The sequence below is a fragment of the Pomacea canaliculata genome, linkage group LG11 (assembly GCF_003073045.1).
Source record: "Pomacea canaliculata isolate SZHN2017 linkage group LG11, ASM307304v1, whole genome shotgun sequence".
NCBI classification, from domain to species: Eukaryota; Metazoa; Mollusca; class Gastropoda; order Architaenioglossa; family Ampullariidae; genus Pomacea; species Pomacea canaliculata.
Window position 1 is genome coordinate 16538194 of NC_037600.1, and position 26818 is coordinate 16565011.

At 43.7% G+C, this 26818-nt stretch overlaps 1 protein-coding gene across 1 annotated transcript in view; it reads left to right on the forward strand.

Moving 5' to 3' along the window:
* LOC112574940 (voltage-dependent calcium channel type A subunit alpha-1-like) overlaps window positions 1-26818 on the forward strand; it is a 278315-nt gene that overhangs the window by 60620 nt on the left and 190877 nt on the right. The window contains exon 2 of the mRNA XM_025256343.1: window positions 18082-18206. The gene's annotated coding sequence lies outside the window, so the exon portion shown is untranslated. The remainder of the gene's footprint in view (window positions 1-18081; window positions 18207-26818) is intronic.

Genomic DNA, 26818 nt, shown 5'->3' on the forward strand with positions numbered 1-26818 from the left:
CGAGACATGTCAGGCAAACGAAACAGTAAATGAGATAGTCAAGCATTAAATAAGAAAAGCTCATTACAAAATGTTGATAAAACATGTTTATGAGGTGTTTTAAATGTGTGCTTTAACGGTTAACTGTCGCATGGAAGAAAAAAAAAACTAAAGACCACATTTGAATGTTAAATCAACGGCAGCAATGAAGACACACGGAGTGCACGTTCCTTGTGAGAAGAATCCTTGGATGTCCCATTCCATGAAGCTTTTTTTTTCTTTTTTTTTCTTTTTTTTTTTGAAAGCGCTGATTTGAATAAAGTGTTTAGGTCTTGTCAACGGCCACTCGTCGTCAACACTCCCCCCAGAGTCTGCTGGCCAGACAGGTGGGGCGAGGCTGCATGGAGGACAACAGAAGCGAGGGGGTTAATGGGGTTTGGCCAGCGAGTCTCAAGGAAATTTGCGGATGGAGACGAGCAAGGTTGGTGTGGGAGCCCGGTGGACTCTCACCTAAGTTAATTGGACACTCGGACATCCCCCACTCCTCGCTAAATATGGCAAGCCGTGTGAATCAGAAATTATATGCCGATCCCGGGCGTCTGGACTGTTAGCCAAGACCTGGGAGGTACACAGAACCCGGAATATTCCTCCCCTTCATCCTTCCCCCCCCCCCTCGATGCCAAGAAAAGTCGGGCAGGCAAGGCACGCAACTCCTGTCTGGCAGAGTGGTCGTTCCTTGGGGTGTGATGGTGGGTACGGTGAGCTGGAATATCGTTAGGTGAATAGAGCGATTGCGTGTCTTAGTACATGAGTTATCCTAGAGAGTGACACACACACACACACACACACAGGTATAAAATATTTATAGAATGCATCGAATCGCTGTTAGACAGCAGGCCACTAACATCTGAGTTGATTTGTTGAAGTGCATTTTTCAAGACATTTTTCCGTCTTATTTCTCACAGTATAGTTTGTCACGAAATTCTGTCTTTTGTTCTCATTCTTTCTTTCTCTCTGAGAGAAAAGGGTATGGAGGTAGTGCAATTGTCCCTTACCAGTACATCTGAGTTTTCCCATCCTCAAAGAACTCAGTAATGTGTCCACAACCTCGTCCAGGCAGGTGTCTTTTCGCTTCGCCTCTGTTGACATTTCAAATGTTCATCCAAATATAGACCGGAAGTTTAAATAAAACCAACAACCAATCAGGACTCGAAATGTTTCCCTTCATTAACCACCCCGACATCAAAACTGAACACACCTGTTTTAATGTCGGCTTTAACTTTTATCATCACGTGTCTCGCTAGGTGGAACAGGTAATCACAGTGTCCAGTCTGCGTAAATGATGTCATTTCCGGATACACACAGTAACGGTCGATGAGGTCATTTCTTCATTTACACATAATACGCGTGCGTGGGATTTTATGTCGATGCAAATTAATGGGCAGAGCAGTTGGTTTATTGATGAGTTTATAGGTCTGGGTCCAGTTTTTGGCGACATGAAACTGTTCAGAAATGTTTCGCACGTTCTGATTGGGTCTTTAGCCACACGCAATTTCCGGTTCAATTAAATCTTTCGTAAACAACAGGAGCTAACAGTGTTTTGTGAAGAAATTGTTTCCTATTCAAAGTACATGACGGTTTCACACTTTTATTTAAGCACGGGTTCAGGTGCACAATTTTAAAAACATTTAGGTCTTAAGTATATTCGTCAATTTTATAAAATATTTCTAAAAATAAAACAACGAAAATTTAGAAAACTTTTGACTAAAATCCCTTAAAAGGATATAAACCTGTTTATGATGAAATTCCACTCCAATGCCAGTTTAAACAATAGAGGCTTCCACACAAAATCAGTCAAAGGAAAAACTTTTATACACAGTAGGAGACGAATTACTAAAATAATGGATTGCTTACTCATCAAATTTAACAATAGTATAACAAATTAAGTTTCATCCATGGCGGTAATTTTTTTTTAAATACAAAGAAATACGTGAGTATACTATGTAAGAAAATCGAGTTGATGGACGAGCATTGAATTTATTTTCTTGAAACCTCAGATGTGCTTACGTCACAACGACCTCGTCAATAATTCTGTTGATGTCTTTTGTTGAAATACAAAACGCTGAAACAAATCGCCGTTGATGATTAATTTCATCATACAGTCTTTGGTTTTTTTGTTTTATTTTTTTTTGTTTTCTTTTTAATACCTCCAGTTCCCTCAAGCTGATTTTAATACCGATGGTATCGCTTTCTAAACTGATTTAGCGACTTTATAACAGCTCCGAGAGGTTTTGAATTATAAAAGTTAATATTTCTGAAAACGACTTCAATGCAATTTCCAAAAACACTTAAATTTTCTTCTACAAAAACCGTTTAAAGATGTAAACGTGTAGTGCAAGGGAACTCAACGTAGTGTGTACAATAAGGGTATCTGGACAGTCCTGTGCTTCGTGTACCCGTTTCTACCCCGCTGTATTACTGAACACTTCTCATGCTATGTCGGTAAGCGATGGATGAGAAAGTGGGATGGCATGCATCTAAACAGCTGGAGGTTCGGTCAGAAAGAACTAGAATATCGCCTGCCTCTCTAATGGTTGCGAAATGAAGTTACGTAAGTGCAACCGGAGCTTGGAAGCCAAGGACTGGACAGACCGCAGGCCGATGGCTGGTGGTGATCCATTACTTTCACACCCCGGGTGTTGAGGAAGCTCGGAGAGTTCCCAGCCACGATTAAATTTTTATTCTAGACGCACAGTCTCTTTGTTTGGCCTTTAGTCCACCACTCCCATCTGGTCCCGTTTGAAAAGATGGAGCCGCATTTGATCGCATGAATAAATCATGTATGTGGGGACAGGATTTCTTTCCAAAGTCTTTTTCTAAGTGCTTATTATTAAATGCAAGCCTTCCACCCACACCCACACCCCACCCCATACAGAATGACAGTTGATGATTCGTAGAACTAATTTTTTACGTAGCCGTCGTTATTAAATAAATCATCAGCGATGAAGCTTGTAACGATGTGGCAGTCAAAAGCTGAATTGTGTAGCTGGACATTCGCGAGAGGAAGGACATCCTATTCTCCTTCCTTTCTGTCTGATTTTCTCCTTCTATACAAGTTCTTTCATGCTTTCATCAGCCAATCAAAGAGCTTGAAATGTACATTAATTAGACACATCGTGCTGTCGCCATTTGTAACCTCCTTCTGTGTATCATGATGCTTGATTCTAAAGAATTGAACAGTAATATTCACCCATACTTTGTCCTAATCTCAATCTGTAGAAAAGATGGCACCCCAGTTGTCCTTTAACTCGTTGGAAGCAGTCGGGTTGCTTCGTGGAAGAAGAGTGAGGGGTGTGTGGCTGGGTGGGTGATGGAACCGCTGGGCAAGGACACCCATGCCCAGCCTGACAATTCTTTCTGCTTGGCTTTCTAGACATGAAAGACTATTAAACAGATGCTGAGGTACAGAAGCGACTTGGTTGATCCCCTGTAGCGGAAACCTCGCCTTCTCATTAGCACCAGGAAGGGAGGAGGTGAGGAGGTGTCTGGAGCTCTGGATGGGGGCAGACAGTGGATGCATGAGATGCGTGCTTGGCTTGCACATAGCATGCATCCTGCGCGTGCCAACGGCATTGGGAGTTAGCTCCCTTGTCATCGTTTGTTCAGAAAACGTTTCATCTGATGTTAGCTCGGATTAAATTTGCAACTACAAACAGATTGTAGTGAAAAGAAAATTTTTTTTGCATGATAATGAACTAAAAATAACGGTAAATAAAAGGATGATTAATTGTGTTCAATTTTGTATTTTTCTATCGATTGTTTGTGAAAAGTTTCTTGTTTGGTTGTTTGTTGCCCTTTTTTAAAAAAAAATCACTCATCTTTTCTTAAAACAAGTATTTGATACAATAATGATTCCAAAAAGGTTTCTCAGATAAAAGATGGAAAGTGAGAGAAAGTCAAGAAGAAATGAGGGAAGAATAAACGATTAGAGGTAACCATAGGCCGAGAATAAAATAACTGTGGTAGATGAATTCGAGATGACATATCGATTTCGCTGCACTTACGCAGACGTTTGGCCAGTCATCCATTGTGCACGCTACTTCCCGACCCCTTCTCGGTCTCGATGACCCTCACTTCCGTTTCGGCGACCCAGTGGCTACCAGGAAAGTGTGAAGGTAATGCAAGCCTGTAGCTCTGGCCCTTCTTCACACGCGAAGAAAGAAAGAAAGAAAAAACCCCGTCGCACTTAGTTTTCCCATAAGTGATTTGGACAATTTCAGAAATTTCTTATGTAAAAATATTAGAATGGCTAAAAAAATGTGATATGAGTTTTCAAAGTGTGATCTCTGTTGTGGTTTTAATTAATATTTAATACCGTTCTTTCTCTGTGTTTGGTGGGCAAACAGAAAACTTTCACAGGGCTGGCGATCTCTTGAAATACTAGTTCAGCTCGTTGCAGTGATAAAATGAAGTCCGGATGTTTGAGGGCGATAATACTACAAAGTATAGTCACGATAAATACATTTGTGTCACGTGATGGTGGGTACAACACGGCGATAAAGTGTGTGGACATATCTCCTCGGGATGTTTTGGACATTTCTCCTCGGGACCCATGATGTCCATAAGAGTGCTCTTTGACAATATGTCCACCTTCAGGAACTTTGGACATTGATCAGCTGATGACATCGTGACATCGGCAACATTTCTGCATGATAGTCTTGTAAAATTTTGGCAAATATTCAGTAAGGTGTGTCCGGTGAAGACAGTACCATGCTGCTCTTCTGTCCATGAGGGCAAGAGTGGATTGCCCCCAGAGGGCGCAGTCTACAGACTGATGCAGCGAACACGTGTGAAACTGTGATCTGCAGCACAAAACAAGATTTAAAGAGAAGCAGAACAGCTCTAGGGATGGCTTTGTAGTCAATGTCGCTTTTCTTTTTGAATCGTCGAATTGAAATTGAATTGAACCTGGAAAATAGCCTCTGGAGTCAGGAAAAGAAAAGGCTGTAGGCGTTGTAAATGAAGTGAGAAAGTTTAGTGAGTAAGCGAGTGGATGGGAAAGTGAGTGAGAGAACTCAGGTTCCTTTACTGAACAGATCCGTGGGCTGTTGCAAAGACATGGTGTGAACGACAGCAGCATCAAACGCATTCTTAAGGTTTACTAAGAAATCATTTACATTATTAACGTGGGTGTTTCTAAATATCGAAAGCAATAAGACATTCAAATGCACACACACACACAGAGCACATAGAAGAAGAGAAAAAGTGAGGAAAAATAAAAAAGGAGAACATAAGGGACTGAGAAGAATTGCAGAGAAAGAATTGAGGGCTTGTGTGTAGAAATGTGTGTGTGTTCCTCTTGCTGCCCCTGGCACTTTGCAACTGCGTGCCCTTATCTTCCGGTGCTTATGCTCCACTTCTCGCAAATGCACTTGAAAATTGAAATTTATTGATATAGTTACGCTTTTTGGGATTATCGATTTTAGCATCAGATGTTTTCTCATTCTGTCATCGCAGTAACCTCCTTTGTTTCTATCTCGCGTCCTGTCTCCACGTACATTTATTTTCTTATTATTTTGAAACGCAATTTGTTGACCACAGTCAGCACTGTCCATGATTGCCAATTATAGAATTTTATTTTCTTTTCTTTTCCTGACTGAATTCTTATTAGAACAAACTTGTCCTCGATGTTCACGGTAAAACCAGTTTCCATGTCTCCTCCTTCTTGTCTTCGTCCTTTGCCTGTTCTTGTCTTCGTCCTTTATCTGTTCTTGTCTTCGTCCTTTGCGTTCTTATCTTCGTCCTTTGTCTCTTCTTGCCTCCGCTTTGCCGTCTGTTTGGGATTGCTCATTTAAAATACACATTCAACTCTTCTCACATTGTGTTTGTATGTCAGCTTCCATGGGATGCTGTGGGAGGGAACTTGATGGAAAGCACGAATGGCAGATTACAAAAAGGAGAGTATGGCTTTGTGATAGACATGTACGCGTGATTTCCAGTATGTTGTAGAAGAAAAAAAAAGATGTCGGACCAATATCAGGTTGCCTACAAAAGGCAACATCTCCTTGCCATTTGAGATTTATTTCTGTTGAAGACAAAACATCGTCGACACTTGAAATCAGAATTCTTTATCCCATTACGTTTGTTGGAGGAGGGGAAGGCAGATCGCGTGCATCCAGCATCGTGTTCCTTACCGCAAGCAGCGCCCTCTTTAAAGGGAGACTAATCTCGACACGGCATCTTAGCCAATGCAATCGTCTTCTCGGCATGATGACCTGAATTGGTTTCCATGACAATCAATGAGGCTGGTCAGCGGTGCCACGTGAGCTAGATATTGTGTCAGTAGATTGCTAGTACACCGGCTTGCGTGATCTCCCCTGTTTTTCTCCTCTAGCTCTTCTCCTTTCGGATTTTCTTCTATTTTATTTATCTGTTTAGAGAGCAAGTGTGGTCGGCTGTGGCTGTAAACATTGTGAATAGTAGTCACGTGCACATTGCTCGACATGGTGTAGTTGAATGCGTTTCCCAGTAAAATTTCGCGTTCAGTTGAAAGCTTTTTTAATGTCGTGTGGACAAAGATAAACGTGCGTGAGGTGTGTATGTATGTGTGTGTGCGTGTGTGGCGCTCCCCCCTCTAACCCCTAACCACACATAAATAACTACTTTGCATATTACATTTTTTATTTGGTTCCATGGACACATCAGCAAAATAAATAAGTCCCACTCTCTTCTACGTCATTTCCGCTTCGTTCTTCTCTCGAAAGTCTGTTGCGACAGTTGGATGGACTGTGCACGCAGACCGTGCGTGGTGCGTGAACTGAAGCCTGTGTGTGGTGGAGTGTGTGTGTGTGTGTGCAGGACTACTTGCGTGTGGCGGAAGGTTCTATTGATTGCGCGGCACTACAAGCAAGTGAGGAAGAAAGCGCCGGGCGCACGGACGCTGTTGCCAGGTCGGCGACAAGAGCTTTTAGGCAAAAGATTTAATCTCGGCACATGCCAAGCGCCGCTGCATGTTGCCATATCTGGAAACAAGTTTCTTGAAGTTCTGCTGAAGAGAGGTCAAGGTAGAATCACACCTTGGTTCCCAGCCCTCGCTCAGCCTCGTGCAAGATGGTCAACCACAGGACGCCGGTAGTCGGAGTTCTACGCTCTGTCCAGTCGTGGCGAGCAAGGCTAACCGAGACTGTAATGATCATATCATTAATAAAGAATAAACAAAAGACTGAGCTTTCTTAAGCAGCTTTTAGCCTGAATTTCTGGCTGTAGAACTTTCCAGTCGTCGCTCACCGCAGGCTGCCAGAGTTGGTATTCGAGCCAGTCTCTCAGACCGGATGTGAGGGGGAATTAACTTTGGTGATTGCCCGGATGTTGTTCAGCTGCCTGCAAAGAGAAGGCATGGGGAGCAGTCTGTCATTCATTTCTTCCCACTCGCTCGCTGTCTCAGGAGGTGACTGAGATTGTTTTCGCCTTCAAGAGGAGGGCCGAGGATGACAGTAATCGTGAAGAAGTTGCTGCCATCAGTCAATCAACCAATCACGCTTAGTCTTTCTGCTTTCTTGACACACTTTCTTTATTTCCTCCTTTCGTTGTTGATATCATTCATTCAATCAATCCAGTGATACTTATTTCAAACATTTTTTAAACACATTTTGTCATTTCTTCTTTTCTCTAATTCCTATTTTTCTTTTAGTCTTCCTTTCTTTTCCTTTGACCCTTTATCTATACAATTATTGTCTTTCTTCATTTCTTTTGTTTTTTTCTTTGTTTGTATTTCATTAGAAGCATTTTGGAGCATGTCATCATGAGTAGTTTAGAGTGATTCAGTCCCGACGGGTATTTACACAACGTGCCAGGTGTGCTTCGTCAGGTGTATGTTGGCAGAATGCATGTTCTTGCAAGGTGACATCACGTGGGCTTCAAAATCGATGGATAATGCAGGGAACACTTTCACAGTTCTCTCCCTTGCACTCATCTTCTGACGAAGGCGTAAGATGGCGACGATGATGGCCTCGGTGCCGGTGTAGTCCCACGGCAAAGTCTCGTTGTTGACAGCTACATTACTCGACTGTGTGTGTGTGTGCTATTTTTAATTCTAGATGTATACAAAACTCAACATCCACAATACAGTCGAACTGCAGGTAAAATTCATACCCACGTTGATTCTCAGGATGGAGGGATGTTTAAATTTCAGTTGAAGTCCTGAGTATTAGTTTTGCCTCGTCACCTTCCATTGTTTCTTAGCCTTTTTCTTCTTTTTCATTAAAAAATTCCCTTATTTCTTATTTGTTTCGTTTTTTTGTGATTGTTTCTGTTCTAACCCTGCTCAATGCAGCTCACATCGCCTTCTCACCTCCAGGAACATGAGAGTTGATAATGATTGGACAAGACAACCAGAAACATGGCCTGCGTGCCTCGCATTCTTCTCTTGCCTTCCTCCAACCCACCCACCTTCCAAAATGTCATCAGCTTCCTGTCGCATATCTTGTTTCTTTCGCTGGGTTTGGACTGCTTTTTCGCTTCAAGACATAATCATGATTATTTTGTCGCCGCGGGCTATTGAGTGTCACCGGACATCGGTTCAATTTCGAATTTCACCAGACGTTAGGGGGGGTATTATTCTTTTTTTGCGTGGTTTCTTGAGGCAGACTTCATTCTCACTTGCTCAAATAGGCGCGCGGACACACGCACAATCATGCGCGCGCATCCCGGATCCAAACAGCAAGAGCCATGGAACTAGACATGTATATCTTACAGACGATCATAAAATCTCACGAGATAACATATTGGATGCCGACAATAAAGGAGCTTTCTAAAAAATAGCAGAGCAAAAATTGTGTTCTTATGGTTGGCCATTGTGGGTTCTTCTGTTCTCGAGATGCACCTAAAAAAAAAAAACCAAAAACCAAAACAAAACAAAAACAAAACAAAGAAACAAAACGACAAACAAACAAAAAACAAAACAAAACAAAAACGACAAACAAACAAAAAACAACAAAGAAACAAAAAACAACAAACAAAAAAAACAAAAACAAAAACAACACAACAACCAACAAAACAACAAAACCCTCGGAAGCACGCGATCTCTCTCTCCCCCGACGATCTTCTCCCCCGTCGTCTATTTTTTTTAAACTTTAGTTACAAAACATGGCCGTCACCCTTTCTCTCCTCCCCCAACTTGCTTGTCTCAATGTCAAACAGAGTTATCTTACCGCGGTACCGGCTGGAATATTTGCTGAGCTTCTCCATCAAAATCTTTTGTCCTTCTGCTTCCGAGGCCGGCGACAGCAGGTCACGCAAAACCGCCTGCAGCTTGCCGGCAAGGGAGAAAAATAGGAGAAAAAAGACTAGGGGAGGTAATTGGAGCAGCCTGCTTGGCCAAAAGACGTTGGCTCTTCACACTTGTGGACAGGGGGCGCCATGTCAGCTGGCTGGCAAGATGATCATGGCTGGTCACATTGCACCACAAGAGATCTGGTTGTCTCCCCCAATGCCTCACATTTAAGCTGTCTAGAGCCAGTCGAGATGGATGCATGCTAATTCCCATTATTCTCTCCCTTGTCCGGTTGGCGAGCAACGGCCAGGGTCGAGCTAATGCTCTTAGAAAGAATCCGATTGCACTATTTAGTTCGAGTTGTAATAATAATAATAAAGGATGATGGGAATACTTTCTGGGGGGGAGTGGGAGGGCTTTCTTAGCTCCTGAGGATATTTGTCAAAAATTACACATGATCCTGCTCTCCGTGAGTTCTCGTGCCACGTGATATTGACAGGAAGGTTTGATTTTCACATCAAACAAACATAAATTCGATTCTTCAATGTGAGGCACGGGAGGAGTGTACCTAGGAGAGGTAAAGCAGGGTTAGCGCTTAAAGATCATCGACAATCGATGGCAGAAGCTGTCACAGGCTGTGTAAAGTTGAAACAGCAGCTGTGGGAGGTTACGTGAAGTCACGTGAACGTGACGTAGTAGTCACAGCAGGTGTGGAGAGCCGGAGGTAGCGGCTACGACAGATTATGTGACATGGAGACAGGACTGGCAACAGCTAAGGTGAGATAGTGATACAACATTTTATGTCAAGAAGCAGCTACAGAAGGTCTGATGTAGCGGCTACAACAAGTTATGCAATGTTCATGTAGAGAAAATATTAGATGAAGTCGGTGTAGCAGAGGCTGTGTGAAGTCCAGGTAGAGGCTTCACCAGCTTATATGAAGATTAGATTGTATCTACAACAAGGTGTGTGAAGCAGATCCCCGGGTAATATTATCATCAAGGTGTAATATTATTTCTCCTGGAGTCCAGACTTAATGAGTTTAGACGTGTTCAGTTCAGTTCCTGCGGTATCACAAAGTAAAGATGAAAAATGAGTTTAAATACGATTTCGAAAACCAAGTATATTTTTGTTTTTAAATATGTTTTCTGAGTCCACTGTAATTTTGTTTTGTGATTTGTAATTTTGTTTCTTTCTACGAAATATCAAAGGGTTTGAGACACATATCCCTGGACAGGCGAGAAAAAATGCATCCTATGGTCATTCAAAACTTCTTTCCATGTCTGAAACGACTGTGGGATGGCAGTTTTAGATAATTTTGACTGCTGATAATTTTATAATGCAAGACGTATGAAATGAAATTATAAACACACCACACCACACGCGCGCCTTCACACACATTTGGCCGCGTGCTTTCACATTTAAACAGTTTCTTGTTAAAATGAGTAAGCCAGTTCTAGTTATAGTTTCAATTCCCGCTAGCCAGTGTATTTTTTCCCTCCAAGACTTTGTCAGCGGGTGTCGCGAGGACTCGACTACACGAGACGTCGCCTGAACAAACCCTCGCACTCCTACGGACATCGCCCTCGCAGGCTCTCGCCACTTCTGCGCACGTCACTTAAGACCGTAATTCGCTGACTAATGACCACAGCGGCAACTCTTTGCACCACAGCAATTGAGACCTCCATCCCTCCATCCTTCACTCTCCCCCACCACACCATCCCCACCCCTCGGTCTATCCACCTTCTCCACTCCCCACCATCCATTCCCCCCGTTCTATCCATTCTCCCCACCCCCACCATCCATCCATCCCAAAGGGCATTGCGGTTGTTTCCCCCTTTCCCGCAGGTTGATCCTTGAGCTCCGTGCATGTTGCAAAATTTCGGGGAGGAATGAATCTGGCAGGAAAATCAATTTTGCATTATCAGTATGAAAGCCGCTCTTTTGTGGCACGAGAAATGGCATCGGTGCAGGCGGAATCATTCCCCTCCCCACTACCTCCGCCATCCCTTCTGGTCATGCAGGATCCGGTTCGTAAATACTGCTATTTCCTCCCGGAGCCAGGAAACGGGCGTGAGCCGTGCGCAGCCTTCACGTGTACGGTTCCTTAAGGTTCGAGCGCGAGAAAGTTGATTTGATTGATTGATTAGGTTCGTCAAGAGGTCGTTGCCCTGTGGAATGTTGATGACGCAGTCATGGTGAGGAGGTTAGTCTGAGCTACTACAGTGACGACAATTAGCAATTTTTTGTCGTCTGCGCCGTACGGCCCTCCGTTGTCACCTTTAAACTAGTGATCGGAGAACCTAGGTTCGCATCTCGTCTCGGGCACCTTTTTCTTTCTTTATTTACATCACCTGTTTACGGGGCCAGACAATTTTCGTGATATAACTTTACTTCTGAATAAGGAGTAAACAGCGATTTCCCATAATTTGAGCAAAAGATTCGATTTTGACCTGAGCGAAGACAGTGCAAGGCCTTCAACCACACGATGCTGCCGTTCTTCAGGCGTAACGTGGTCACGTGGTGTGACGTGCCGTAACTTGTCCTGCGTGACGAGGTGAGAGAAAGGGCAATAACCACGCGAAACTCTAGGTAAGCCGTTACCTCTGCAGTTACTGCCTCCTTCCCTCCCCTTTCCCTTCATCGCCACATCCCCCTTCCTTCATGGCGTCCCGGTCCATTAAACCAGACACACGCTTGAAAGGTCTTGGTGTTGACAGTCACCACCAAGCGAAACTTGTTGTTTCCGCCTGGGTGAGCACTGCACCATGACACTGCACACTGTTAGATGGAAATCGGTTGCCAGAAAGATTCGTCCTATTCCACCCCGGGTGGCATGGGGAGTCAGATAAAGGTCCTCCATCAGCAGGGAAACTGAACATAAACAACAGTGTTCTACTACCCGGTACCTCTGGACTACAGAAAGTGAGAAGACAGCTGTGTCATCCGGTGTGCATACCCAGCTGTGTCATCAGGCGTTGATCATTATGTGTCACCAGCTGTAAGGAAGTGTGTCATTAACCATGTCATCAGGATGGTTCTTCTAGTAAGTGTCACAGCTGTGGGTGTGAAGCATGATGCTGCGCCATTGCCTCTCTCATCTCTTGTCCATCCCAGTCAGTGTCATCAGCTGTGGAGCTAGCTGTTCGTCATCAGCAATGTGTCATCATATGTGTCATCCAGCGGGGTATCTTTCTCTACGTCACCAGCTATGCCTCTTCAGCTGTATTCTCAGGTCTTTGCCATTCATTATATCTATCAGCAGCTGTGCGTCACAACTGTTTGTAGGTAATGGTGTCATCATCTGTGTCACAGCTTTGTGGTTAATGATACCATCGACCTAAAACGAGATGAGAATGAGGTCTGGACCTTCATTCACAATCCAAATTTGAATAGTGATAACTGTATACCCGCGAACGAAACAAAAACATTTGGTCATAATTGGTCGATGATGACGATGATGATGGTGATGATGATGATAATAATAATAAAATTTGTAGAGTATATTCCACGGGGAGTGGAGCTTAAAAGGCTGTTCATAAAAGTCTGCAGAGGAACCAAACCTTTTAACTATACAACAAAAAACTACAAGCTTCCGCCAAGGGAGGAAACTATGATAAACATAAACAAACCGCACGAACGAAGACGAGGAATTGAACAGTGAGTCGAAGAGTTCTCAAAATTAAGAAAGATTTGAGGTCGGACTTGAAAGCATTCAATGAAGACACTCTTCGAAAAGAAAAAGAGAAAAGGCGAGGTGTAGGAAGAAAAGGAGGGTCTGTCGACTTTCTCTCGTCTGATGGGAGGACCAGGGAGGAGGACATCAGCAGCAGGCTGGAGAGACTGACTCTAGGGTGGCAGGGCGTCAGACGTCGATCTCTTGAAAAATATTTGACTTGTGGCTGACTTTGCCCGGGTGCTTGGGTGGTAGTTGGCTGTGGAATCTCTCGTGACGGATCACCTGACTAGGGTCGATGCAGTGACCAATGTTGCCAGGGCAACAAGCAATGGACTTCTTGCTTGAGGCTGAACAAGCCAACAAACGACATCACACACACACACACTCACAGACGAGAGGTTTATTGATGGACTGGTTTATTTAGCAGATAAGATGAGAGGTTTATTGAGAAGCTAATTAAGAGAGAGGGTTGTTAAGTACTGCATTAATATAAAGGGTTAATAAGAGAAAGGTTTATAAAGAGACCAATTAAGAGAGAGGTTTATTGAGAAGCTTACTAAGAGGGAGATTATTGAAGAAGAGGTTTCTTTCTCGTTTCACTTTTCCTCTTTTAACCTGAGAATAATCAGCGCCATCTTTAATGTGTTTCGGACATGCCACAAAGTGGAAAGTTTATCATTCATAAACACACGTTTATCTAGAGTAAACATATGTTGGACGTGTCTTTAAAGTTGATAGGGAGTCAGTCGATAAATATCATGACTTTTACGAATAAATAAAATAATAAATAAAAAAATTAATAAATTTTCTTACAGACTGCATCATGCAGGGTAGTAAGTAGTAGGGCATGGGCAGACAACCGCACTAAAGGCAGACTATAGTCATCATGTCTGTGGAGGAGACACGGGCGGCGAGTTGTCCGCCCTCGGCGACGCGCATAGCAGAAAGGAAGGAGAGAGAGTAGAAAAGGAAGAAGAAAAACCTGTGCAACTCTCCATCTCCATTATTTCTTTATTGTTGTTTGTTTTGTTTTTTTTTTCTTTTTTGCCTCCTGTGCCTCAAACTCGTGATTGTTCCGTCAACACTCCCAGAGATCTTTCGCGAGCACGCGCGTTGGCGAGGTCATCGACGAGCCTCCGCCGAGAGGTCTGCGCTGTGGGAAATTAGGGTCCCTCCCCCCCCCCCACACCAGCCTCGGAGTGACGGAAGAGCAGTTCTTTTATCGACGGTTGGCCGCTGCCACAGTCTGCAGCAACGTCGTCAACTGCTTCCTCGTGCGGCAGCCAAAGCTCGTGTGGTTGTAGCTGCTGCTGTCCCGCTCCTCACCCTCGCACCATCCATCTCCCCCTTTCTTCATTTTCTCTCTTATTTGCTCGTTAGCTCCGGAGTGTTTGTTTCTGCAGGCGCCTTCCATGAGGCCGACCTTCTCAGAGGGACGGATTGGTGTTGGGAGACGGGAGGAGAGGGTCTGGTGCAGGATTGTCAAATGGAAGGCGAGGACATTGGGTGGTCTCGCGAATCCGTGTTAGTCGTCACCGACTCTTTCTTATCCGAACTCGAGCACAAAAAATATGTATGTACATGTCAGACATTTATTAAAACTGAAAGAATTCAATAAACAAAGGCCTTCATGGTTTCCATTAATTCTTCATATAAAGAAATCCCTACTCCCTTACTTTGAGAGCACGTGTCCGGATCTTGAAGTGAAGCAGGCAGAAAAGAATGACCTGAACTGAGGATAAAGAAGAACGAAAAATTAAAAGTCAAAATAAAATAGGAGAAAAAGCTAAAACTCAGCATAAAAGAGAAGTAAGAGGTAAAATCCCAGGATGGAAAAACAGTTCTGAGACTTCTCAGTACGGGTGGATGTTTTTTTTTTCACTTAAGGACCGCAGAACAAGCTTTAATTAAGAAATAATGATGGAGCAAGAATAATATCCTCCATTGTCCTATTCACCAGACTTTTCTCTCTCTCTCTCTCTCCACCTTCTCTGATCCTATAAAGGTCCCTTCCTCCCGAAAGTCATATATTTCGACACAGGAATCGACCGCCCGTGCAGAAGAGTTCCACGCTGCTTTAGCCACGGTCCACGACACGTGCATGGCCCTGGCTCATGATTGATTTCGATTAGGAGATCAATACTCGCAAGGCTTTGCTCATTATTTTGCCTCATAAAATAAAAAGGCCGTGTATTCGTTACAGAATGACAGTGTATTTGGCTCGAAAAAAAAATGGTTGAAGGTTGCGCGAGGTAAAGTAAGGAAACCGTTGCAATCAGTTGTCGTGACTGCACTTTACGACAATCGTAAAGAGAAGCCTATTTCTGCTTTTCACTCTCGAGAGAGGCATTCGATTGTTTTCTTTTGCCAGAAATAGATTTCAGTGGAAGAGTGAATTTCATATGCACAGTAAACAACCTTAAGAGCCATCGTGAGAAAGAAGGAATGTAAACAAAATGATGGATGACAGGAAATAAATTTTTTACTGTCTTGCGTTTACTAGTCGCGTGGATGACTGTTGGGTGGTGTTCCACCCGGAACTCCTTCAGAGCTAAGGTGGGAAGTTGGAATCTCTGGATTCTCAACTGTTGAATATTATATCTTAGTGTGGTGGGTGGTGGTTGTCATGACTACTCCGTCTCTCGTTGTATCTGTCATGTTCAGTGTCTTGTTTTATTGCCTGTCTTCTGTTTCATTCTTTATATTATTTATATACTTTCTTGTTCTCTCTCTCTCTTGCTGTAATATTAGCATCCTTGTCTGTCTCTGTATTATTTGCGGGTCCTGTGATCCATCATTCGCAGATATCACCTTCGTAACGGGTGGCGAGAAAATGGCGCGCGGGCCACTTCAGTTTCCATTTGGCCACCACGGCCCGCTCCTGCGTGACAGTGACATTTCCTCGCACGTGCCTCGACAGAACCCTCTCCCTCATCCCCCATCTCCATCCTCTCTCACTGCGCATGCCTGCCGCCGCCGAGCCCTCCCACCCCTTCTTCCACTTCCTGCTGCCCGCTTCTCACTTAGTGGTCTGCCCTTTTGCATCGGCGAGCAAATTGTCTGCCCCTTGCACGGGGAGCTAACAGCCAGTCTCTGCAGACACAGTTACATGGCCATTGCAAATTAAACTTTTTCCTCCCGAGTTTGACGTTTCGAGAAGTACAGCCGCGCTTGCTGGACAGCCGAGCCCGGGGAATAATTGGTGTGCTGTGCTGACATCACCAGAAAGGTTTGTTTCAGCCGAGATCTGTCGAGGGGTGGTGGGACGGGTGGAAGAGACTTTTTTTGTCGGCGGATGGTAGGTTCTGATGATGTCATCGAAAATCACCCATCCACACACACACACGCAAACACCTGACCACCTGACGACTAGCGGGTCATTAGTTGCCATGGTGACAGTCTGTGAGATTAGGAGGACGTGGGGTTGCAAAAGATCCTCTTGAGGCAAACTCGACCCGTCTTTGACCTGTCAGGCGTGGGCAATTCTTTTTTTCTGCTGGCTTGGAGATTTGTCAGGCTTATAACACCGGGCAGACATTCAGTCTGAGATATAGTTATCCAAAGTCACAGTCTCCTGCAGTCTCCCACCACATCAGCGGAAACTTATCTTTGGCGGATTTGCTGTGTCTGATATTGGAATACCTAACTTGGCAATATTCGATGTGGAAGTTTCTGAGGGGGTGAGGTTCTATCTGTTGAGGCTAAAATTTCAGAAATATTTATTTGAAATAAAACAGCTGCAATTTTCTTTTCTTTTCTTTTCCGTCTGTGAGTCACATCAGGAGTAACAATGGGGCAGGCGCGAGATTTTCCGCCAACACCGGATGTAAAGTACAAGGATGGTCCAAAGACATTTTTTAAAATTGCAACAAATTCGACAAGCTAACTGACTAATTATTGTAGCTTTCCACCGTTAGTCAACGTTCAGTCTCTAGTCTCTCACCCACCCACTCTTCCACTCGCTACAAAAATAGATGACCAGCAGTAACACGATTACTCTCAAATCGACCCTCCCCAAAATAGCATCCCTCGCTCCCTCAAGCCCCGGATGTAAGTGAATTTGAGATTAATTAACACTGAAACTGGAACTTGTGAAGCAGATGAAAGGCCTGGCATCGAAGATGAAGAAAATCTGATCTGATTTCATGAACAGTTGGAGTTGGCAATCTGGAAGCAGGGTGGAAAGGTTATAGCAGGGTGGAAAGGTTATCAAAGTGGACCATCTGTGGGCTCTCTGTTAGTGGGTCAAATATGGCGGCAATAGAAAAGATATGTGGGCTGAGAGGGCGAGGGGATAGATGATGAAAAAGAAAAATGTAAGTATGCGCTAGTTCCGGAGAACAAGGGACATCACTCTCAACCTAAAATAATAATGATGAGGAAGATGCAGTAGAGCATGAACAAAGGTGTCGCTGAGAGAATCGGAGGCTGCAGCCGATTGGTGAGAGTGTAACCAGACCTGCCTCACCTTGTCACCCGCTGAACTGCTCTTTAAAATAAAATTTAAAAAATCTGTATCCGCCATTGTGGTCGTCGCTGCCACTGCTAAGGTCTACTGGTCTTCACGCTGAGCTTCAGTTACCCAGTCATCCCGCTTTTGCTATGTTGTGACAACTCCCGTTTCTGACAGTAACCTCCCCTTTCTAGTAGTAATTTTGTTATTGTTGTTGTCAAGGCCTCCCACAGACTCTTATAATTCATACATGCTCATGTCTCACCTGTTCAGATGAGTTGCTTTTCAGAAGAGACCTGTCCTGTCTACCAGTTACCTGTCTTTTTCCGTAGACTCACCTGACCACCCCAAATAGATAAATTTCAAAATCGGTGAAATTTGTGTATGATGTAAGCACTTACTTCTTGTGGTGATAAGAACCTTCTGGTGCCCCCCCCCCAAAAAAAAACCCAACCAAACAACAACAAAAAACAACAACAACCAAAAAAACAACAAACAACCAAAACAAAAAAAAAAAACAAAAAACAAACAACCAAAACAACAACCCCCCCAAAAAAACAACAACAAAAAACAAACAACCAAAACAACAAAAATAAAAACAAAACAAAAAACAAACAAACAAACAAACAAAAAACCTTCTGGTGCATGCTGGGAGTCGACATGCAACTGATGAACTGTTCGTGTTTGTGTGATTGTTGCAGGAACTATGTGAGCGCCGTGTGGATTTACTGTTGTTGACAGCTGCAGCTTCGTTCAAGATGGAGTAGGCCGTCAGACAACGCGAGATCTCGCGCCATGCACTGGAGTTTACCGTCAACAGAATAAGGTAGGACGTGAATGCCTCTTCCCTGCCCTGAAAAACGAGGGCCAACACAAACAGAAAATACAGGTTTATTTTCTCTGTCTGTCTTCTTGTCCTTCCTGCGTTTCTATTGCCTTGTGCAAGTATTATCAATGATAAACCTGTCTCTACTGCTTTCTGTAGGTACAGATAAACCTTCACGTGCATACCTGGTCTATAGCATCGTCTGTCTCTTCTTTCTGATTGTCTCTTGTATAAACTTTTTCTTCTTTCTGCGCCCAAGTCGTAAGTTCCACTCGACCAAACTGTGTTTACACAAGCCTGCGTCCTCAACCAGGATTTTTGCCATCGAGCCATGTTTACACAAATGTTTTTTTGCTGCCTGGGATTCAACCCTTCACATTCTCTTCTCTCTTTTATTTTTGTGTTGTTGCATCTGTCACATAACTTAGAGAGCCATTTTCTGTCTTTATTTATTTCGGTTAACAATTTTCTTTCTACTTCAACATCGGATGAGCTAAGGGTGGGTAGGTCCACCCTCCCTCTGTCCTCATATTGCAGTTGATCAAGGTTCTCAAACATTTTCACCAAGCGAGCCTTTCTCTGTCCTTTCTCTTCTCCTCTTATCTAAGTTCTTCACTTTTTTGTCATCTTCATTTTCCTTGCTGATTGTCATGCTTGCCTCTTGTTTTACTTTCCTTCCATCTTGCCGCGCCAGGTTTATTTACGCGCTATTGCTGCGTTCGAGAAATTCGGAATAAAAATAAATATTTTTTTGAGACTCTTAAGGGTCAGTGTGTGGAGGGTGGGCAGGGGCTGGGGCTGGGGATGGGTGGGATTCTGTCGGAAGGAGGGATGAAGCGTTTTATGTGAAATATTCGTGACTTCAAACATTCGTTCCGTGTCAGAGCAAAAACGTTATCGCTCGATTCTATCTTTTATCTCTCTCTCCCCATCTCTTTCAACCTCGTTCTATCTTTTATTTTTCTGATGCTCTTCCCTTCTTAATTCTGCTTTTCTCCATCTGTTTCTCCTCTCCACTTTACTTTTCTCTTCTGTCTCTTACTCATTCCCTTTTTTCCTCGCACTCTTTTCTTTTTCTCTTGTTCTCTTTTCTTTGTATCCTATTTCCGTTTCCCCTCTCCTTATCGGGTTCTGCTTCTTCTCTCTCTTTAATGTTTTCCTTTCTCTCTCTCTATTCCTCTTATCTCTTCTCTCTATCTCTTATTTTCTTTCCTCATTTCTTCTATTTTTCTTTTATTCGTTCTGTTGTCGGCATTTGTAAGATTAGACATAAGAAGAAGTGTTTGCGAGTGTTTGTTGTTGTGTGTGTGTGTGCGACTGTGTGTCTGAATGCGTGTGTGTGTGTGTGTGTGTGTGTGTGTGTGTGTGTGTGTGTGTGTGTGTGTGTGTGTGTGTGTGTGTGTGTATGTGTGTGTGCGACTGTGTCTGAATGCCTGTGTGTGTGTGCGTGTGTGTGTGTGTGTGCGACTGTGTCTGAATGCCTGTGTGTGTGTGTGCGTGTGTGTGTGTGTGTGTGCGACTGTATCTGAATGCCTGTGTGTTTGTGTGTCGGTGACCACTCTACCAAGCCTGACAAGATCTGATGCTATTTACTTTCGTTTCGTGTACCGCTGGTAAACAAAATCGTGAATACAAAACGAGAGAAAATGGAAGGCTGAACTAGCGAGAAAACAGAGAAAGGAATAAAAAAAAAGAGCGAGAGAGGAAAGAGAGCTAAGAGGGAAACTAATTAAAAAGGCGGGGAAAAACCCTAGTTCACAACCTTCACCCCCGGGGTACATACAGACCTACATTGCCACCCCTTCTCACGAACCTTGAGGTGAGAGTCGCCACCATGGGTGCCAAGACCTGCCAGACCTTCTAATGGCTAGAGATGCTAGCCTGAGTGCTAGGTCCTTGCTAATTGCAAACTAACAACGTGCTCCGTCGTAAATGTTTGAGGTGACCAACTCGGCCCTCCACATCGATCTTGGTGGGGGAAAACCCTCGCCACCCCTCTCTCTCTCCCTCTTTCTTTCTCCTCTCATCCCGGCTGTCTTCAGACTGCCCTTGATCATGCTGCTGTGGCAGATTTTTGTTTGGCTACATTGTTTCGCCCATAATTGATTTGCAGACGACATCTAGAGTCGAGGCAGTAGCGGTCGGAACCCACCGGTGTGCACAAGATAATTTCACCCGCTGCCGGGGGAATCTTTTGGCGCCGAGTGCATCAGCGTCGGACGACGAATGTATGGGTGGGTGGGGAGGTGCAATGATGAAAGGCGAGGACCACACTTCCAAGTTTGTGCACGCAAAGTTGTGTTACTGTTTGATCTTCCCCTCTGGATTTTTTATTTATTTATTTTTTCTCTCTCTCTCTCTCTCTCGGTTAGCGGTGGGTTTTGAAACTCTGGGCGTTAAGACGAAGAAATAAAAGAAGCGAGCAAAAAGATGATCCTTAGCTGCCACTCTTGAAAATATTGACTCTTGGACGAACTGAAATGAAATTACAGAAACGAGGGGCTCAGACCAGAGCATACCATCCTTCTTCAGAGAGGTTGAATTACAGTCATTACAAGATCGGTTTCAGGACAAGTCCGGAGCAAGTTTTTTTATTATTAGGTAAAGCTTAATGCAAGATATTATTTCCCTAAATTTGGGTTAAGAGACCTATTCGATTCTCGAGATACGAACATCATCCTGTACCGAGTTCGAAGCGAAACATTGTAGTTGCTGATGCAGTTTAAAGACAGTGAAGTGCTTAAGGTCTTGTTGGTGCAAAGCTTCTATAGTTTCTGAAGAATTTTTAATGAATAGTTCAGTGAAACGTTCACATTTTTGTCCCCTTAATATATATATTTTTTTGAGTGAGTGGTTGCCCCCTAACCCTTGACCTCTCCCTCTGGTTCCTACGTTCTTCTCTCTGTGCTTGGTGCTATTAATAAACACCTTTCCTTCCTCTCCCTGATTTTTATTTTATTTTATTTTTTTTGGTTATTGGGTCCTGCGGTGTTTAGGGAATTATCTTTGAGCATGCCGCCAGCTGGTTCGTGCAGATGACATCTTACCTGGCACAGACCAGGTAGGTGCTTAGTGGATCAAAGAGCGCCGCTTCATCAGCATTAGTGGCTGTCAGTCAACACACAGCACGTGCGACAGGCGTGCACAAGAACAGGTCAGCAAACACACAGTTCTGTACTCGTCCATGCCACACCTGGTCTGTCCTCGCTGTCCACGTCGTCAGGGATGCTCTCCAAAACATCTACAGACGATAGTCACGATGTAGCGAGTCACACACCTACCCTGTAGGACATCCCTTTTTTTGAATGATCGAGATTTTGATTTTGTCACGAGGGGTTCATGGTTCGATTCCTAGAATCCGCTTCCAAATATAATAATAACAAACAAGAAAAATAAACAACAAAACAGATAAACCATGCAAGAATTAATTTTTATGATTAAATAAATAATTCTAAACAGAAAACATTAACATCTAAAATCTTTCATCTAGTTCTGGACGAAATAAATTAACTGTTCACAGGATGTTTTATACAATGTCTTAAACTGTTTTGTATTCAGATCTCGGGTAAAACAGCAATTCCAAGTCACCTCGCTTACAGATAATTAAATCACAAAATGTCGAGTGTTTTCTCTATCAACCCAGTTATCTAATCTTGAACATGTGAAAGGACGCACTCATAACTCCTGCGAACATCCTTGTAGCAATCGAAACTCGTGAAAGCATCTCGAAATACAGAATTTCTTTTTGACTCTTTTATTTATTTATTTATTTTTGAAAGTCATTTCAATTCCACGATGTGTGGCTGGTCATCGTGTAGAGTTTGTAGAGAAAAATGGTGGAATGTGAAATGTTGACAGGTGTATTTCATGATGAATAACGGTCACACCTGTCACGACACAAATGGAGAACACAAGTCTGTCATTAAGAGTCTGATACCTCTAACTTCCCCAAAGAAAAACATCCGGTCTGTGAGGAAGTACAAAATAATAACAAAGTCTGTAATGTCCCCAATTTTCGGACGCCTTGCAAATGGCCAACCTACAGTTGTAAATATTCATCAGGCTATCAGACACCCGCCATGATGTACGCCTGTCACGAAGGACACGGGTAGCTAATCTGTAGTGACACAAAAGGGGATAACACACGCTTGTAATGGGGAAAAGAGGGAACACTTGACCGTTCGGAGTAAATGGCGAAATTTGGAAGTGATCACTCGCACCACTCGCAGAGATGGATGGCTGGCCGTGCGGCCAACACAAAGCCTGGAGTCATGCGCGCGGTGTTAAGGCAAGAAAGCTTGTTAATTATTTTCGTGTCGATCTTTATGCCAGTCAAATGCGTTTTCAGCATCGTGGCCCGTCGCTCCCACGTGAAGGGTTCGGGGAAGGGGAGGTTGGGGAGGATGGGATGGGAGGATGGGAGGATGGAGGGTGAATTTTCTATCGTTCAGATCGCGAGGACCGGAATCAATATGTGCGGCCTAGGACTGCAAGATCTACCCAAATATTCCCCAAGCACGACATGCCAAGACTAATTGCTCCTAATAGCTTGTCCGGACGTGTAAAGCACACGAATAAATCATACTCTGCAGGGCGACAACTGTCATGACGTGACGTCATTGTCTCCCTTACCTGTCGCTGGCGAATCGTTGGCGACATGACGACGGTATGTATATGTGTGTATATATATATAGTGTAGACATCAGTCACATACATTAATTGTCACACTCACATACACTCTCTTCTTGACCTAGAAGTAGTAGAGAGAGGAGAAGGATGAAGAAGTGAAGATTCAGTAAGAGAGAGAGATAGAGAGAGAAAAAGAACAGAGTGAAGAAACTAGTATGAACAAATAGGTTGAACAAAGAGTTTACTCTGTTTGCATTTAATAAAGGGGTTTACTTTAATACAACGAACTTCACACTAGTTGGATAATAGCCTTTGTTTGTTAGCAACCAAATTCTTAGGCTCTGCGTGTGTGTGTGTGTGTGTTTGTGTGTGTGTTTGTGTGTGTGAGAAAGAGAAGAAAGAAGGGGATAGATAAGGAGTGGAGATGAAAGAAAGGGAAGAACAGTGGAAGATGTATTTTGTTTGCACCTAGAGACCTTCACGATGCATTATTTCTGAACAACGATGACGTCAATGGTCACGAGGTCGTTAAGCCTGATGCATTTCGGGAACGAGAGGTTGCGAGTGATGGGGGAGTGAAACAGATCTCAACATGGTAAGCTAATGGACGAGTCAATAATGCTACCCAGCTTCCACTTTTAGCATCACTCCGCCTGGCCTGTGACCAAGGTGATCACTCACTCCGGGCACACCTTCCGGCCTCTCGTGACGTCACCAGCTGAGCCTTTGACCTGTCGCCACGCGCTCACAAGCTGCGTGGCTATGTACACAGGTCATGTTCACAGTTCACTGGCAGGTATCTACCCTGAGTTGATGCCTTTCCTCCGTTCTGGCGCAAGTATCAGGGTTATGCACTCCTCCATGCAGACTAGTGCAGTCTGGGTAATGTAAACAACAACATTAAGAGTAAGCCCAGAATAATTAGACCATGGAGAGTGTGAAACGTAGGAAAGATCCGGATGAACAACTTCGTCAGCTGCCTCGTCTTTCTTTCTTTCCTCCTGGTGGGTGGGGCTCATTTAGATCATCTAACCTCACCGAGGGCAAATCCTCGGAATATTTTGTTGTGGATGTTGTTGTTTTTTCGAAATGTGTGAAACGATCCTCCGAGGCATCTTATGCACAAAAGTAGTGAGGGAAGTTCGTACTGAGATGAAGATGCTGAAACAACTGACTAAAAACAATGTAATAATAGTCACAAGGGGACTCAACTCAGCGTGGAATCAAACCATCTTACTTTGTTGTTCCGATAAGTTCCCTTTGATGGATCTTTTTCAAACAAACATTTTAAATCCGTTTGTATGTCTGACTCGCTTCTCTATGTGTGTAAGAGAGATTGTGTATGTGTGAGTCTCTGTGTGTGTGTGTGTGTGTGAGAGAGAGAGAGAGTCTGTGTGTGTATGTGTCTGTGTGTGTGTGTTTGAGAGTCTGTATGTGTATGTCTGTGTGTGCGCGCGTGTGTATATGTGTCTGTGTGTGTGAGAGAGAGATTATGTGTGTGTGTGAGAGAGAGAGTCTGTGTGTATATGTGTTTGTGTGTGTGTTTGGGAGTCTGTGTGTGTATGTCTGTGTGTGTATGTCTGTGTGTGTGTGTGCACATATGTCTGTGTGTAAGAGAGAGAGAGATCGGTGCCGCTTCCAATAACTCCACAGTTGAAATGCCAACCGACAGGCATGTCCATCGCCAAACACAATTTCCACAGTTTTACAGAAATCGTCGATACGCTCAAAAGAAAAGCATCAACCCCAATGTTGCGAGGCGAGGGGTGGATGAGGCTGGGTGGCCGGGAGGGAGCAGCAAGTGGATGGGATTTTCATGGGCACAACAGCTAGTTTATCCCCAGCCCTCCACGTTGGGAGCATTAATTCCCATAATGCAGCGGAAATAAATTGCAGAGCTCTCGTACCCGCTGATCATATCCGTCCTCCTGCACCCGCTTGCCCCCTACCCCTGGTCATCAGGGTGGGTGTGGGTGTGTGTGTGGTGCTGGTGAAGGGGGAGGGTCAGACGGAGGAACATTGCTTGCTTGGTGCTTTCAAAAAACATGGCCGACTTCTTGTGTCGAAAGGAAAGCCTTTAGACGAATGAAATGAAAAGTCAAGAAGCACATGCAACAGTTTTTTTTTGCCGCCAACGGGGTCTGCAGGCTGTCATTACGTTTTCTTTCTCTCCCTTCTTTTTTTTTCGTGTCTTTTTCTTTCTCTCCCAATCCAGCGCCGTATTAGAATGTTACGGAATGTAGAAGCAGAAGGTTTCCACCACCACCACCCACCTACTCTGTCGTTGCATCGAGAAACTTAAAAAAATTTCAAAGAAATGATCAATAAAAATCCATTTGTGTTTTCTCTCCGCCTTGGAGTGGGTTGCATGAAGTTTTCTTACTTTTTCAGTACAGTAAAATGGTTTTATCTTGTAGAGGACGAGCGCTCCCAACTGGGACGAATATATGGAAATGGGGGGCGAGACTGTTCGTGTATCCTGACTCGGAAGTCGAAGAATCCAGTTGATGAAAGTTAGAATATTCACCTGCGGCAGCGTCTGGGAGAGTTTGTGTGTTCACTGTGTGTGAACTGAGAGAATGTTTGTGTTCAGTGTATTCAGACTGTGGTGGTGATGATGATGATGGATGGGGATGGATGGATGCATGGAGGATGAGGAGGATGTGGAGTATGAGGATGAGGATGAGGATGATCATGATGGATGGAGGATGAGGAGGATGTGGAGTATGAGGATGATGATGATGGATGGGGATGGATGGATGCATGGAGGATGAGGAGGATGTGGGGTATGAGAAGGAGGATGAGGATGAGGATGATGATGATGATGCTGATTCTTCACAAAATACTATTGAAGACTGGGTATCAGATATCCATCGACTGTGGTCTGATGCAAGACAAGACAGCGAAACTTGCAGATGTTGACTTTGCAGTTCTATTGTCCTTGCTGTTGTTTACGAAATATAAACATGGATTTTTTTTTCCATCCAGTCAACAGAACTTCAACGAGGACAGTAACGAGGCAGGAGCTCTAAGGCAGTTGAAGTGCAATTTTTATTTTTTTTTAAAATAAAATATTTTTTTTAGCTTTCTTTGCCCAGTTAATTTATGTGTGGGTATAACTAGCTCGGTCCAGCTCGGTATACCTTGGTCTTTGTTTGTAATGCTAATTACGAAAGTTTAGAAAGAAAACTTGGGAGAAACTTCCCAGCTGTGTCCTCCTTATAACGCAAACCAAGGATCAATCTGTCTAGATGTTTCTCTAGACCTTTGACCTATGGAATCGGAGCGGAAAACGAGAGACAAAGTGTCTGACATGGATCTCCATCGGGGTCTGTCGTCTGATAGACACTCGGGTGGGTTACAGGAGGGTAGGGGTAGTAGATGAGTCCGCACTTTCCTGTGTTTCAGACAAGTTTTAGTGCTGTCGTCACTTCCTGCTTGCAGCATAGCCTGGCAATGACTGCTGATGCATGTCACGTGTCCAATCCATGCCAGGAAGTACAAGAGATTCGACAGAGACAGCCCCTCTCTAACCCCGAAGAAAGGTCAAAGGTCAGACCAGACAGACCTGAGAGGTCGGTCTATAAAGAAATATTGAAACACTAAAAACAAGTTAAACAACAGCGAACAATCCTAATCTTAAAAGAAATACTCGAGGTAAGATAAAATAGTCAAAAAAGTCGTTTAACTAAAATCTCGAAAGAAATTGTTGCAGAGGGTAGAACGAGGGTATAAAAAAATCAGAACAAATACATTACAGAAAGAGATAAAAGCAGATAAAATAAAAAATGGAAAAGTAAGTGAAAAGAAGAAAGTGAGCAGAGAGTCCCACTCCAGGATAACAGTTAGGCAAGGGGCCAGAGGCAAGTCTGGACAGATCATTGGAAGGATTTCTAAAAATAAAAGCGAACTCCGGGAATCGATCGCACAAAACAGAGCAGCCCCATGTACAAGAAATCAATGGCTTAGAAAAAAAAAAATCA